The sequence below is a fragment of the Gossypium hirsutum genome, chromosome D07, assembly GCF_007990345.1.
Source record: "Gossypium hirsutum isolate 1008001.06 chromosome D07, Gossypium_hirsutum_v2.1, whole genome shotgun sequence".
Classification (NCBI taxonomy): Eukaryota; Viridiplantae; Streptophyta; class Magnoliopsida; order Malvales; family Malvaceae; genus Gossypium; species Gossypium hirsutum.
Window position 1 is genome coordinate 39,970,960 of NC_053443.1, and position 14,592 is coordinate 39,985,551.

The following is a 14,592-nucleotide window of genomic DNA, read 5'->3' on the forward strand; positions in this document are numbered from 1 at the left end:
CTAATTAAGCCAAGCCCAATAAACAAGCTAAATCACCAATTAAATTATAATAATTATTATTACCAATCAAGTTATTGAGTTTAGGACCCATACCTTATTTTACGCTTTTCTGCAGCACATTAGCGAATCTCCTAATTCCTCTAATAAGCTTTAAAATTAACCTAAATTAAATATCAGTATTAAACTCAATTATTAATCCTATTAAACATCCCCTAAACTCCCACTTATAGGTTCAATCCATTTGTCACAAATACATCAATTTTCCGAATCCAAACTAGTTAGATTTCTTACACTGATTTAAGGCGAATCGTATGCGCAAACGTCTTTTGGCTTTATTGTTGATTTGGGACATTTAAGTCGGCACCTAACACATTTAATTAATGAAAAATAAGTAGCTAATCTATGATTAAAATTCCTTATTTGATCAATTAACAACTTTTCCCAATATCTAAATCGAACCTATTCATTAGTTTACAATTAACCTCACTTCGCTTCCTGAATTATAATATCAGAATTGTCAATTGATCAAGATAGATTTTCTATAATTAGTACATGATTAAAGGCTGATGAGTAGAGGTTCAAGAACTCAAGGTAATGCTGGAAAAATATGGGAAAGATATAAAGAAAAATAGCCCTTCTTTTTCTTGCTCATCGGCACATGCACCACCACCCATGGTGGCCAAATCAGGGTTGACTTAAAACCACTTTTTAAATCAATTAAAAAGGTGGAAAATACCCATTAAATCTTTAAAAATTCCCAAAATTTTAGATTTAGAAATTTGAGTTTTTATTTAACAAGGTTTAACAAGAAATTGAGAGAAAAAGAGATCTTACACAAGTTAGATGCTATGGGCAGCAATGGCACTTCTTGGCAACGATAGGAATCAATCTTGGAGGTTCAATATTTCGTATTTGGGGCCAAATAAATTAGGGAAAATGGCAGCAAGGTGGTGAAGGAGATGATGCAAAATCTTGTGGTAAAAAGAAAGGAAAAAGATGATAGATTTAAGCGCTCATGGGCGATGGCAACAATGGAGGAAGAAAGAAATATTGTAAAACAAGAAAGAGGGGAGGAGAGAAGAAGGGAGGGACGAATAGGACTGATCAAAATTGTTAAAAAAATATCTATAACTAGGTTTACAAGGGTATGGACGACACACATAAAAAAATAAGGGATTTTTCAAAATAATGGAAACAATTCGAACTTGGGACCTTAATTTAATTCCATGCTTTTCCATTTATCAAATTAACCACTAGGTTATTTCCTTATTCTTGAAATAATTTTGAAATATTTATTTTAAAAAACAAGGCGTGTCACATACTAGGGTTTGATGAAAAATTTGCAAAATAATAAAAATAGTGCAAGAGAATGGATTAAAGTTGGGTTTCAAGGAATGTCTCACTAACACTTAACTAACAAACCAATACCTCATTTTTTCCCTAAAAATACACAGATAATCTCAAAAATTAGGGCATGACCACTCTATCTCAATTCTCCAACCCGATTCTACTAACACCAGATTTTTAAGATGTTACAAACCACAAAACTCAATAAATTCTCCTCGCTTGGAATTGAAAACTTGAATTCATAATTATCTATTTCTTCCTCCTATTGTCCTTAACCTTACCAACAGCCTTCCTATTTCCTTAACTAACCACTAAAGCAACTCGAGTAAAGCACACAACACTAGAAAAAGAGACAAAAAGAAAGAATGAAGACACTCACTAAAGAATAACATCATACACAACCAAAATGCTTCAAGCAACAACTTAAAGGAAAAAACAAAGAAAGGAAACTGATTCCAAAAGAAAATTGTACTGAAAAAGATAATAGTTTGATAAGAAACTATAGAGAAATTGTAACCTCCCAAACCCAGCCTAGACGTTATTGCTAGATTGAGAAGGCTACATTAGCCACCAAAATGGCTAAGCTAACTTAAGTTACTTTTTAAGACTTCAAATAAACTTATTTTAGAGAAAACCATAGTTGTACTTTGAGTTAGCTTAAAAGCATCCATTCATTAAGTCGTGTATGCTTAGGATTCATTTTATTGTTGAGAGTGTTGTTTTAGAAAAACTATTTTCTTGTCACTCTTCTTTAAAAAAACTCAAAGTTAAACTAATGCAGCGGAAAAACCATTTTTCAAGCTATTTTGGAAAATTAGTTGCCTTATCGATTTGTTTTTCAAAAACTGTTCCTTTGCAATGTAGTGGAAACTAGGGAACAGTATCAAATTTTACTGAAGCCCGATATCATGCATTATCCGGTTATTATGCTTGAGTAATTCATGCATGCAAAAGTCCCTAAAAGAAACATTATCAAGCCACAGACAAGAAATAATTAAAAATTACAGGCCAAAACCAATAAAGACGTAATAATACTTAATAAAAATAATAATAATCCAAGGCCCAAGTTGATTCTCCGAATGCCGAGTCCAGTCCTAATTTTGAGGTTTACTTGAAAAGTTAAACACTATTGGTGGTGAGCTTATGAAAAGCTCAGTGTGAGTCGAATAATTATTTAAACGGTCAAAAACATCAAATACAGTGAAACATAGCCATTATCAAATTTATGTCAAACGGTGTATGAGCATAGGTCATCATTCATTCAAGTAACAATAATTAATTTCGATACCATTCAATACAACAAAACACAATGCGTAGCATAAATCAATAATATTTGAATATGTTGTGCACATGATGCAATGCAAAAAGGTTCCTACCAATACCATCCGCTACACGCCACGAGTTCCCCAGAACTCATTTGCCAAACTCCAAAACATTATGAGCATAGCTCGATGTGGTAAAACCACCGAATAATCAATGATGCAGAAAAATCTGTCAGATATCAAATTAAGCGATACAATTCTCAATAACATATAATATGCGATAAAATCGTCAATCCCCTCGGTACTCCAGGTGCAGTGCACTGACTACAAATAATGCAGACTTAATATACCGCTGGTACTCCACAGAACTCCTCCGTCAACCACAAAATCCCAACCCAATGCATATGTAATATGTCACACAATCTCATACATAATCATATCTCAATATTTTTCACATTCATTTGACATGCTCAGCATGTCCTCAATAATCACATACTTTCAGTAAATGGAAACAGTGTTTCGATCTTTCAAATTACCATTGTGTTGGTATCAATCAATATCGTTCAATTTCACATACTTTAGAGATTTTCATTGTGCATAAATAGCACCCTTTTTAGTACATAATATAACAAATATCTCATGCATTTAAATCATACATAAGCTTCATATCTCAACACATGATATCATTCAATCAAACATTCTCATATCTCATAACTTAAATATGCAGTTACAAACTCAATCAAACATTCATACTATCGAACTAGCAATTTTGCCAACATGTCAATCTTTTAAGGCTCGAAAAATACCTGGTTCGGCCACTCACAAAATCAATAATTTGGCATTAGGCCAATCCAGTCAGTAAACTAATTTATCAAATATAATATGATATTTAACATTTTCAAACAATTTTATGAGTTTAAGACCCACACATTATTTTTCGCTTCCTCACAGCACACTAGCGAATGTTCCAATTTTCCTTAATAATTCCTTAAACGAACCTAAACAAAAATTTAGTATAAATACAATAAAGTTACCATTAAACCAGCCCCCAAACACCCACTTATTATCTCAAACCAATCGTTGGAATTATAACTATTTTATAAATTCAAACTAGTTAGATTCCTTACACTATATCGATGCAAACCGTACGTACAATCGTTTTTTACCTTTACGGATGATTTGGGGCATTTGGGTTAGCACCTAATTCAATAATATACTGGAAAATTAGTAGCTAATTAATTCTTAAATTCTTTAATTTAATCAATTCATAACCTTTACCCAACAACTATGTCGAAATAACAAACTAGTTAACCTTACTGCACTTACGCTTCACAATTTATGAGATCCGAATGACCAATCGATCAAGAACGTTTTTCCATAATTTAAATGGGTTTAAAATATGATTAGGAGGGTTTAAGAACTCAAATTAATGCTGGAAAAATATAGGCAAGAACCAAGAAACAAAACAGCCCCCTTTCTTGCACATAGGCGCACGCACCACCACTCATGGTGGCCAAAATTGGGGCTGAATTTTAAAATGATTTAAGATCTCATTAAATTATGGAAAAATAAATTTGAAATCATTTAAAATCCCAAAAATTACATATCTATAAATTTTTGTTTTTAATTGACAAAATTAATCAAGAAATTGAAGAGAAAAGAGACCTTACCCAAGCTAGTCGAGAGAAATGGCAATGGCACTTTCTTGGCAATGTTCGAGATCGATCTTGGAGTTCAAGATTTTAGATTTGGGGCTGATTTTAATGAGGAAAAATGAAAAAAATATGGCGGATAATATGTTAACAAATCTTGTGGCAAAAAGAAAAAAAAAAAGAAAGAGATGGTAAAACTAGGTGTAGGCGACGACAACAATAGAGGAAAGGAAAAAAAATTAAAATCAAAGAGAATGAGAGGGGGAGAGGAACGGCTAGGGCAATGAGAAGGAGAATTAAATGCTTATTATTAGTGAAAATTTAATATTTATACCTAGATTAACTAGGCTTGGATGGCCCACACATTAAAATAAGGGGTTTTTATCAAAAAAATTAAATTATTTGCATGAGAATGGAATTGAAGTTAGGACCTCAAGGATAAATTCACTAATGTTTAACCATCAAAATAATAACTCATTCTTGATATAATTTTAAATATTTCTTTTAAAAAACAGGGCATGTCACACACTAGAGTTTAAGGCAAAATAATAATTATAATAAAAATGATGCAAGAAAAGGTATTTGAACTTGGGTTTCATGAAACGTTAAGCTAAAACTTAACCAACAAACCAATACCTCATTTATTTCCTTTGTATAGATAATTTAATAAAATTAAGGCATGATCACCCTCTCTCGATTCACAAACCCGATTCTACTAATCCTCGATTTTTGGGATGTTATTGATGCGATCATGGTCCAAGACTCAACTAAGGCTACCGAAGAACTCATGCAACTACCAACGGGATCGATTACTCGTGCTCGAGCTAAGAGGTTCAAGGAAGCTGTTGCGGGCCTTATTGATCGAATTTGCGGTGAAACTGTTGCTGGGTTTATTGATCAATCATGGACATGCAATCCAAGCGTGCCATGCAACTTAGTTCAAGCTCAATTCTAGTTTTCTTCAGCTTGAGAATTTATTTGTTGGAATAAAGAATTAAATTCGGTTCTAGTTATTTAGTAAATTAATTTAACGTCTATAACTATGTCATAGTTTGAACATCATTCATTTGAGTTTAAACTATGTCATAATCGGAGCATTTTTAATATGTCTTGAGTCTAATAATTATGTCTTATTTGTACAACATTAATATGTGTTTTAATTTGGTCTTAGTTCAGACATCATAATTGTGTCTAATGTTTCTTATGTTTAAACCATGTCTTATAATTGTATTTAAGCCGAGTTTAATTTTGTTTTGCAAGTTAAACACATTGGCTGCTCAGCAAATAGATTCAGTGGACAATACTTATGAAGAGACATGCATCTGTATGTGCATGCATGAGAGAGCTGCTGATTGCTTTCTTCCAAGCAACTCTTCATGGAAATCAATGGACCAAGTGTTTTTGCACTTGATTAATCAGTTGGAAGCTAAGTTCCCACCAAAGTGACCGTCCAACTCTGGCTGTTCACAGCTAAAGGTTGTTCATGTGCCCACAAGCAGCATTAAATCATTGATGCACATTCGGCTTCCCAAGAAGGCATCAATCCATGTTCACACCTCCATAACTGATCAGATACTTGCATATCCAGCTCAACTTCAAAGTCTACATGGTTTGACTATTTGGGAATTGCAAATGGCAAGGCTATTGGCGTCCTCCATACCTAGGAATCTTCAAGGAAATTATTGTTCAATTCAATAGACAATCAGCTCAATTAAGCTGATCCAGAACATATCCATCCAGCTGGACCTTGTATCAACCTATAAATACTTGGTTTAAATAATGTAATCAAAACTTTTGAACCTTTTATGAATTTTAAACTATTTGTGAGTTATTCAACTCCCTTTGTTCTTTAATGACTCAATTTACTTATCTAGCTAAGTCTAGTGGCGTCAATCTGATTCATTCTAAACTTATCACTCCTAGCAAGTGTGGCGCTCAACCCCTATACCAATTGGTTCCTATCTTTCTAGATAGAGGGTTACGGTCTGTTCTCTTTAGCATATCCATTACTAAGTGTTGACATAAGAATCGGGTCAATATTCTCATATAATATTGGTTCATTCTTCAACCTTAACTTAAAACCCAACTTAGCCATTTCCATCAATCTAAACACCCCCTTACAAACCTACCATTTTTCGAACCCATTCATATTTAGCCTTCAATTACGAGTAGATGATGACCTCAAGAATATTAAAATGGCTATTCCACCATTCCAAGGGAAGGTCGATCTGAAGGTGTATCTAGAGTGGGAAAAAAAGATTGAGCTTGTCTTCGAATGCCATAACTACTCGGAGCGCAAGAAAGTCAAACTCGCGGCCATCAAGTTCTCTGACTATGTCATTATATGGTGGGATCAATGAACTATTAGCCGGAGAAGAAGCGGAGAACAACCTGTGTCCACATGGGCCGGGATGAAAGCTGTCATGAGAAAAATGTTTATTCTTGCTTATTACCATCGCGAACTATTTCAAAAGCTACAAAATCTTACTCAAGGCAATCATAGTGTCGAAGACTATTACAAGGAAATAGAGATTTTCATGATACGAGTCAACATCGAGGAGGATCAGGAGGCTACCATGGCGAGCTTCTTAGCTGGATTAAACCATGATATTGCCAACGTGGTGGAACTACAACACTATGTCGAAGTTGTAGACATGGTGCACATGGCCATCAAAGTGGAGAAACAATTCAAACGAAAAGGTGTCGTTCAAGCCTATCCCAACTCCACTTCCACATCAAAATGAGGTCAATGAGCCAGTAAGAAAGACACTTCCTATCGAGCGAAGGAACCTATCGTATCCAAAAAGCCCAACAGGCCAAGTGGAAAGACTAGTAAAGGCAAAAATGAAGCCATGCTCAACCACACACGTGACATCAAATGCTTCAAGTGCCTTGGGAGGGGTCACATTGCGAGTCAATGCCCCAATAAAAGTGTAATGGTTGTAAGACCCAACGGTGAGATCGAGTCTGAAAAAGAAAAAGAAAATGAATCTGAAGCACTCACCGAAGAAGAGGAAGATCTCGAGTATGCTATTGAAGGTGAAATACTCGTCATTAAGTGAAGTTTGAGCCTTCAAAGCATGAAGAATGAGTAGCAACTCGAGAATATCTTTCACACGTGATGCCATGTTCAAGGAAAAGTGTGTAGTGTAATCATCGACAAAGGAAGCTGCACAAATGTTGCTAGCAGCATGTTGGTGGAAAAACTTGGTCTAGCAACGACCAAACATCCGCATCTGTACAAATTGCAATGGTTTAACTATGGAGGTGAGCTAAAAGTCACCAAGCAAGCCATTGTCGCATTTTCAATCAGCAAATATAGTGATGAAGTCGTGTGCGACGTGGTGCCAATGCATGCTGGTCATTTGCTTTTGGGGAGACCATGGCAGTTCGATCGAAGAGTGATCCATGGTGGTTACACCAATCGATACACCTTCAAACACCTAGGAAAGAATCTGACCTTGGCCCCATTAACTCCTAAGCAAGTGTACAAGGATCAATTGAAATTGAAAGATTCTATTGAACAATTGAGAGCGAAAGAACAAAAAGAAAATACTAAAAAAGAAAAACAAAAGAAAATTGGAAAAGCAAAAGGAAAGAAAGAGGTAAAAGTGAGGGAAAAGAATAAAGAGAGTGAAATAAAAATGAGAGAAGAAAAAGAAATAAAAGATGAAAAAGAGATTGAAAAATTAAGTGTGTATGCAAAAGAGCGGTAGATTCGAAAGTCTTTATTGTTGAAACAGCCGATGCTAGTACTTATGTACAAGGAAAATTTCCTTAAAACTAATGACTTAGATGTCAACCTTCCTTCTTCAATTATGTCTTTGTTGCAGGATTTTAAAGATGTATTTTCGAAAGACGTCCCTAGTGGTTTACCACCTATTCAAGGGATCGAACATCAAATTGACTTCATGCCCGGAGCTACAATTCCAGATCGTCTAGCATAAGGTAACCCCGAAGAAATTAAGGAACTTCAAAGGCAAGTAGCTGAGTTGATGGAGAAAGGGTACATTCGAGAGAAATTAAGTCCTTATGTTGTGCTCGTGCTTTTGGTGCCCAAAAAGGATAGGACTTGGCGTATGTGTTTGGACTCCTGAGCAATTAACAAGATCACAATCAAGTATATGCACCCAATTTCGCGCCTTGAAGACATGTTGGATGAACTAAGTAGAGCCCAACTCTTCTCCAAAACAGATCTCAAAAGTGGTTATCACCATATCCGAATGCGAGAAGGAGATGAGTGGAAAACATCGTTTAAGACAAAGCACGATTTGTACGAGTGGTTGGTTATGCCTTTTGTCTTAACTAACGCACTGAGCACTTTTATGCGTTTAATGAATTATGTGTTACGTGCTTTCATTGGTAAATTATGTTTAGTTTATTTTGATGACATATTAATCTATAGTGAGTCTATAGAAGATCATTTTCTTCATTTGAAATCTGTCTTGGAAGTATTTCATAAGGAAACCTTGTATGCTAACTTTAAGAAATGTTCATTTTGTACTAACCAAGTTGTTTTCCTATGATTCGTGGTTAGCTCGGAAGGACTCAAAGTTGATCAATATAAAGTAAAGGCGATTCGAGAATGGCCACGACCTACGAGCATAAGCCAAGTAAGAAGTTTCCATGGCTTGGTGAGTTTTTACGGACGGTTTGTTCCTAACTTCAGCACTTTGGCTGCCCCATTAACGGGTATCATTAAGAAAAATTATACTTTTCATTGGAGTGAGGAACAAGAAAGATCTTTTAATTTAATTAAAGATTGTTTGACAAATGCTCCTTTACTTTCCTTGCCTTATTTTAACAAAATTTTTGAGATTGAGTGTGACGCCTCAAGTATAGGTATTGGAGCTGTGCTGACTCAAGATAGGCATCCCATAGCTTATTTTAACGAGAAGCTGAATGGTGCCACCCTCAATTGCCCAACCTACGACAAGGAAATGTACGCGCTGATCTGGGCATTGGAAACGTGGCAGCATTACTTCTGGCCCAAAGAATTTGTTATTCATATTGATCACAAAGCATTGAAACACCTCAAGGGCCAAAACAAGTTAAACAAGAGACACACCAAGTGGGTGGAGTTCCTTAAATCATTTCCATATGTAATCAAATATAAAAAAGGTAAAGAAAATGTCGTAGTAGGTGTGTTGTCGAGGAGGTATGCCCTTCTTAACCATTTAGATTCGAAACTACTTGGCTTTGCACATTTGAAAGAATTTTATAAAAATGATTTTGATTTTGTACATTTGAAAACATGGAGCTTTTGAAAAGTTTTATAGACATGATGATTACCTTTTTCGAGAAGGTAAGCTTTGCATTCCTCAAGGATCTGTTCGGGATGTGTTGGTGAACGAGGCACATAACAGAGGCCTCATGGGACATTTTGGAGTCACAAAGACATTGGCCATGATTCACGAGCATTTCTTTTGGCCAAGAATGAAACGTGTCATGGAGAGAGTGTGCAATCGATGCATCGCTTGTAAAAAGGCCAAATTGAGAATCAAACCTCATGGATTGTACACTCCCTTGCCCATTCTTGAGGAGCCTTGGGTTGATATTTCAATGGATTTTGTTTTAGATCTTCCTAGAACTAAAAATGGAAAAGATTCGATATTTGTAGTGGTTGACCGATTTTCTAAAATCGTTATCAAGTGTACATAGTCGTTATCAAGTAATAAGTAAATATCGAGTTATTATCTCCACAGGGATTGTATTTGTGCTAAGTCACTTAATTTGTAAAATTACATTAGCAATTTGATAAATAAAAACACAATATAGATGAAAAGTGGTGATTATAATATATTAAATTAAATGCAATGATCCCTAATACAAATTATCCTAAGTATGCAAACTATATGAATGAAATAGATTTTAGTAAAATTAAACACAATTTGCAACAATTATAACATAAATAAACTAGAACAATTACTTTAATTAAACTCAATTTATTATCGACATGCTTAATAACATTCCATGGCAACTCGATCTTTCATGAGTTTGGAAACCACATTAGGTCCTTTCGGAATCCTTTACTTAGTAAAGACGCATTTTACTGATCCTTATTTACTAAGGGTTTCTTAGCATTCGTGTGAGATAACAGGGACGTGTTAGGTTTGAAAAAATTTAATCACACAAATCTAAAAACTATGTAGATAACAGAGCTTGGTTAGAGTTGTTATGCAACCTACAATTTAATCGGGTTAGGATCTAAATTGAACATGCACATTTCAATTATGCGTCCATTAGCCGTCGTCTGGTTAGGATCACTCAGCTAATTCAGGTGCATTTCAATCATGTATGAACGAAATACAGACTTGATTTTAATTGAAAACATGATTGATTGAGGTACAAACATTATAAGTGTGAATCAAATAAATATTATTTAATCAAAATAATCATCCTAGCTTAAATAAAATTAAGCTATCATTGTTGTAAACAAGAACAAAGAACACATAGCAAACATCTTTATATTTAATTAAAGAAAAGAAAGATTAAACCCAATTCAGAGTGGCTGTCACCCAAGACTCTGACTGACGAGGCTCCTTCGTTCCTTTGCTTTGCTCCTTTGCTGATGGCTCTCCAAGGTAGCTGACCAAGGGCTTTTTAAGAGGCTTAATTGCTAAAATCCTTATTCAAGGATGATGACGGGGAAAGATAGCTAAGAGAGTTGAGAGAATGATGAATGAGTGAGAGATGATGGGATGAGGGATGATTGAAAAAGTGAGAAATGAGCTATTATTTATAGGTGAGGCAAGGGAGCTAGTTTGCTAAAAATAGAAGTGTCCATCCTTTAAAACTTCCTCCAAGAGTGGTCGGCCATGAATTGAGGAAATGTGGTTGATTTTTCCTTATTTTTTGTCAATTTGAGTGCCACAACAACTCAGGACTAAGACTCGGTCATCAGTAAATCTTTGGGAAAATCTCTGATTTCTTTAACTCTTCAAGGACTTTGTATAATTAAACCAAAAAAAATATTTTATGACATTCATGTGTAGTCGAAAATTGGGTTGACTTGGTCCCCAATTTGGACGATTTTGCAATTAAAAGAAAACTCTTAGACCTGTCCAAAAATAGTAGATAGTTTAAAGGACCAAATAATATAATTTAACCACTTTAATTAATCAATTTACTTAATTAATTAAAATCCAATTTATTAATGAAATATTAAAAATGAATTATTAAATATAACTTTATATTTTATTATTTAATTTAATCATATATGGCCCACTTTATAGCTTAAAAATATAATATGCTCAAATTAATATAAAATAAGTCATTTTATGCATGAAAACTATATAATAAAGTATAAAATCACATTTTAATAATTTTTATGTTCTAATTTCATATTTTCATATATTTCATTAATTTAAGTAAAAAGGTGATGAATTATATAGGAAAAATCCTATTTTACACCTTTAACTCTTCTAGTTCATATTCGGTTAGTTCCTAACCAGCTTACCTTATAACCTAACTGGCACAGAACCATAGCTGCAGGGTGCACTATACTATTAGCGTAAAGTCATACCCTAAAAATCATTTCACTTAACTGCAAATCTCATCCCACTAATCATAGTACTTTGACATGGAACCCTTATTCGCTTGTATTCATTTTGGAATTTGCCCACTCTATACGCCAAAAATGAAATTGGACGAATACTACTTCACCAATCACACTACTTTTAGACTATGCGCCAAACTTGCATCTACCAGAACCAGGGCTTTTCAGGCGCACTCATAGAATTTTTATACTTAATCAAATTCTAACACTATATACATTCACAAATTACTCTATATGTCTTACTGTCTTAAACAGTATTCAAACACTAATGCTTCATCGGGTGGGATGTTTTCCCAACCTAACAACATATTCAACCAACATCAGCCATATGTCACGAGCCGCAGTTGAAAACCCGTGACCATCGCACACAATGCATCCCATGGAGGTCTATCATTGACATGGGGATCATTTGACCCACGAGAGCTAGCCCGATTCAAAGAGTTGTTGGAGAAGCCTGTCCATTTGAAGCCTAACTGGCCCAATAATGCTTATATAAAAAGATAAGCTACCTTGGCAAATATGGAAGCTACTCTTAGAATATTGAGGGGAACCATATCTTATAAGATTAGATTAGATTTGATATTATAAATCTTATAAATCCTTTAATTGTAGGGATAGACTAATCTCGTCCATCGATGTAAGTTGATCTAGATCATGGATTTTGGGGGAGCTCAACTATAAATAGAGAGCCCCCTCCTCACTTGTAATGCATTCCATTCTTTATTGTTTCTTGTATTCTTTGACAGAAAGTAATACAATTAAGAGTATTTACTCAAACACCACTCGTGCTTAGTTTTTTGTGGCTACTATGTTCTTTTGAGCCTTCTTTTGGCTAAGTTGCTTCTACTATATAAATTGGTGCCTTGGAGGAATTCTTTGTGAATCATCATTTGTTTGGTGGTTAGACTGACTTAGGCATGTATGAATCGAAAGGATTGCCTAAGGCCGCACATTTTAAGAGACTAAATTTCTAGCCCATGAAAAGTGGTATAAGAGCTTTGGTCACGAAGGCACCATCGAGATGTCGAAAGAAGTTATCGATCAGAATGATTCAGAATGATCAGAATGTCAGCTTTAGAGGACCGAGTGGACAAACTCGAGGAGTCCAAAGACTTTGTGATCATGTCTCTCAATTCCAATGTAGATAAGGTAAACGAGTTATTAAATTCACATACGAATAAGTTGACAGAGAGGAATGATGCTCTTGAGGCCATGGTGATGGCTTTGAAGGAAGAAACAATGGCCACAACAAAGGCTTTGAGCACAAGAATAGAGGAGCTTGAGGGAGAGCTTGCCTTGTGTCGAGTAGCCATGAGGAATAGAGTGTCAAGTGCAGCACTCAATTGCGAGAATATCTCAAAGTCGAAAGAATTTGTGGGGACAAGGTCTGCATGCGACGTGGACAATTTCTTATGGAGGATGGAGCACTACTTCTATGCCAAAGGCATCATGGAGGATGCGAGTAAGGTAAATACTGCTTCTATGTTTCTTACTAATGTTGCACTTTTATGGTGGCAAGGCAAGTCCACAGATAAAAGGCATAGTGCGGTTCAGACGTGGGAAGAGTTCCAACATGAGTTAAAAGGGCAGTTTTATCTAGAATTTATTGAGGGATGCTCGAGAAAAGTTACAATGGCTTACGCAACGAACCATAGTAGGGGAGTATGTTCGAGAGTTCAAGAAGGTGTCGATGATCAACATATGTTGAAGAAATGTCTGAAGAAATCTGTGCTTTCTAATAAGGACAAGTCGAAAGGTAAGGCCATGAGACTTGGTTCGAGTGCAAGGGTGTCGAAGCCAAAGAGGCCAAAAGCGACAAGAAGCCAGTAGAGTGTTTCTTGTGTTATGGTCTACATAGGTTGTAGAAATGTCTGAGGAAGTCTACCATCGAAGGGGACAATGCGTTAGACAAAACGCTTAAAAAGCTTGGTTCGAGCAAGAGAAAAGTCGAAGCCAAGAGAGCAGAGAGGGCAACGAGGAGCAAGAAGAAGCGAGTGAAATGTTTCTTGTGACGTGGTTTGCATGAGTTGCAAAACTGTCCAAAGCAAGTCGTGGTCAAAGAAAAGGCAACATCAGAGCTTGTTGAGTCATCGAAGGGGATTCTACCTAAGGAATAGATGAGTTTGGCATCGAACTTTGAGGAAAAGAGGTGATGCAAACATTGAAGCTAGGACCAATAAGGCTCAATTCAAGGAAAGTGACGAAGTTGGCTGAGTCGTTGGCAGGCTTCCACCCATAGAAGAGGTGAGTTTTGCATCAGACTTAAAGGAAGAAGTAGCGATGCAAACTTTGAAGCTAGGATCAATGAGGCTTACTTCTATTGACACATTGGAAGAGCTACCAACTTTGGGTAAGGTGGGTTGTGCATCAAACTTTGAGAAATTGGTGATGCAAGTTGGACAGTTGACCAGAGTAAATGCTACGAGTAAGGTACATTCCGAACACTTTGGTAGTGTTTTGCATTCTAACTTGTTGGCTTAGCAAGAACGTATGAGGCCCTTTCAAAGTTCTTAAGCAAGGAGGCCGAGGGCCTGTGGGCAAGTCAAAACCAAGTTGAGTGAATTAAGAGGATTCCAGTCGAAACGAGTCTGAATATGAGCAAATGAGAGCCGTGGCTTCTTGCTAACAAGATGTACCAACAAGTGGAACAGTTCGAGTTAAGAGGAGATGAAGGCCGAGGCAAAAGTTCCAAAAGAAAGGACAACCCGATAATGAGACTAGTTGAGAAAAAGCTAAGGCATCGAGACGATATCGAGGTGAATCAAGTCAGTTT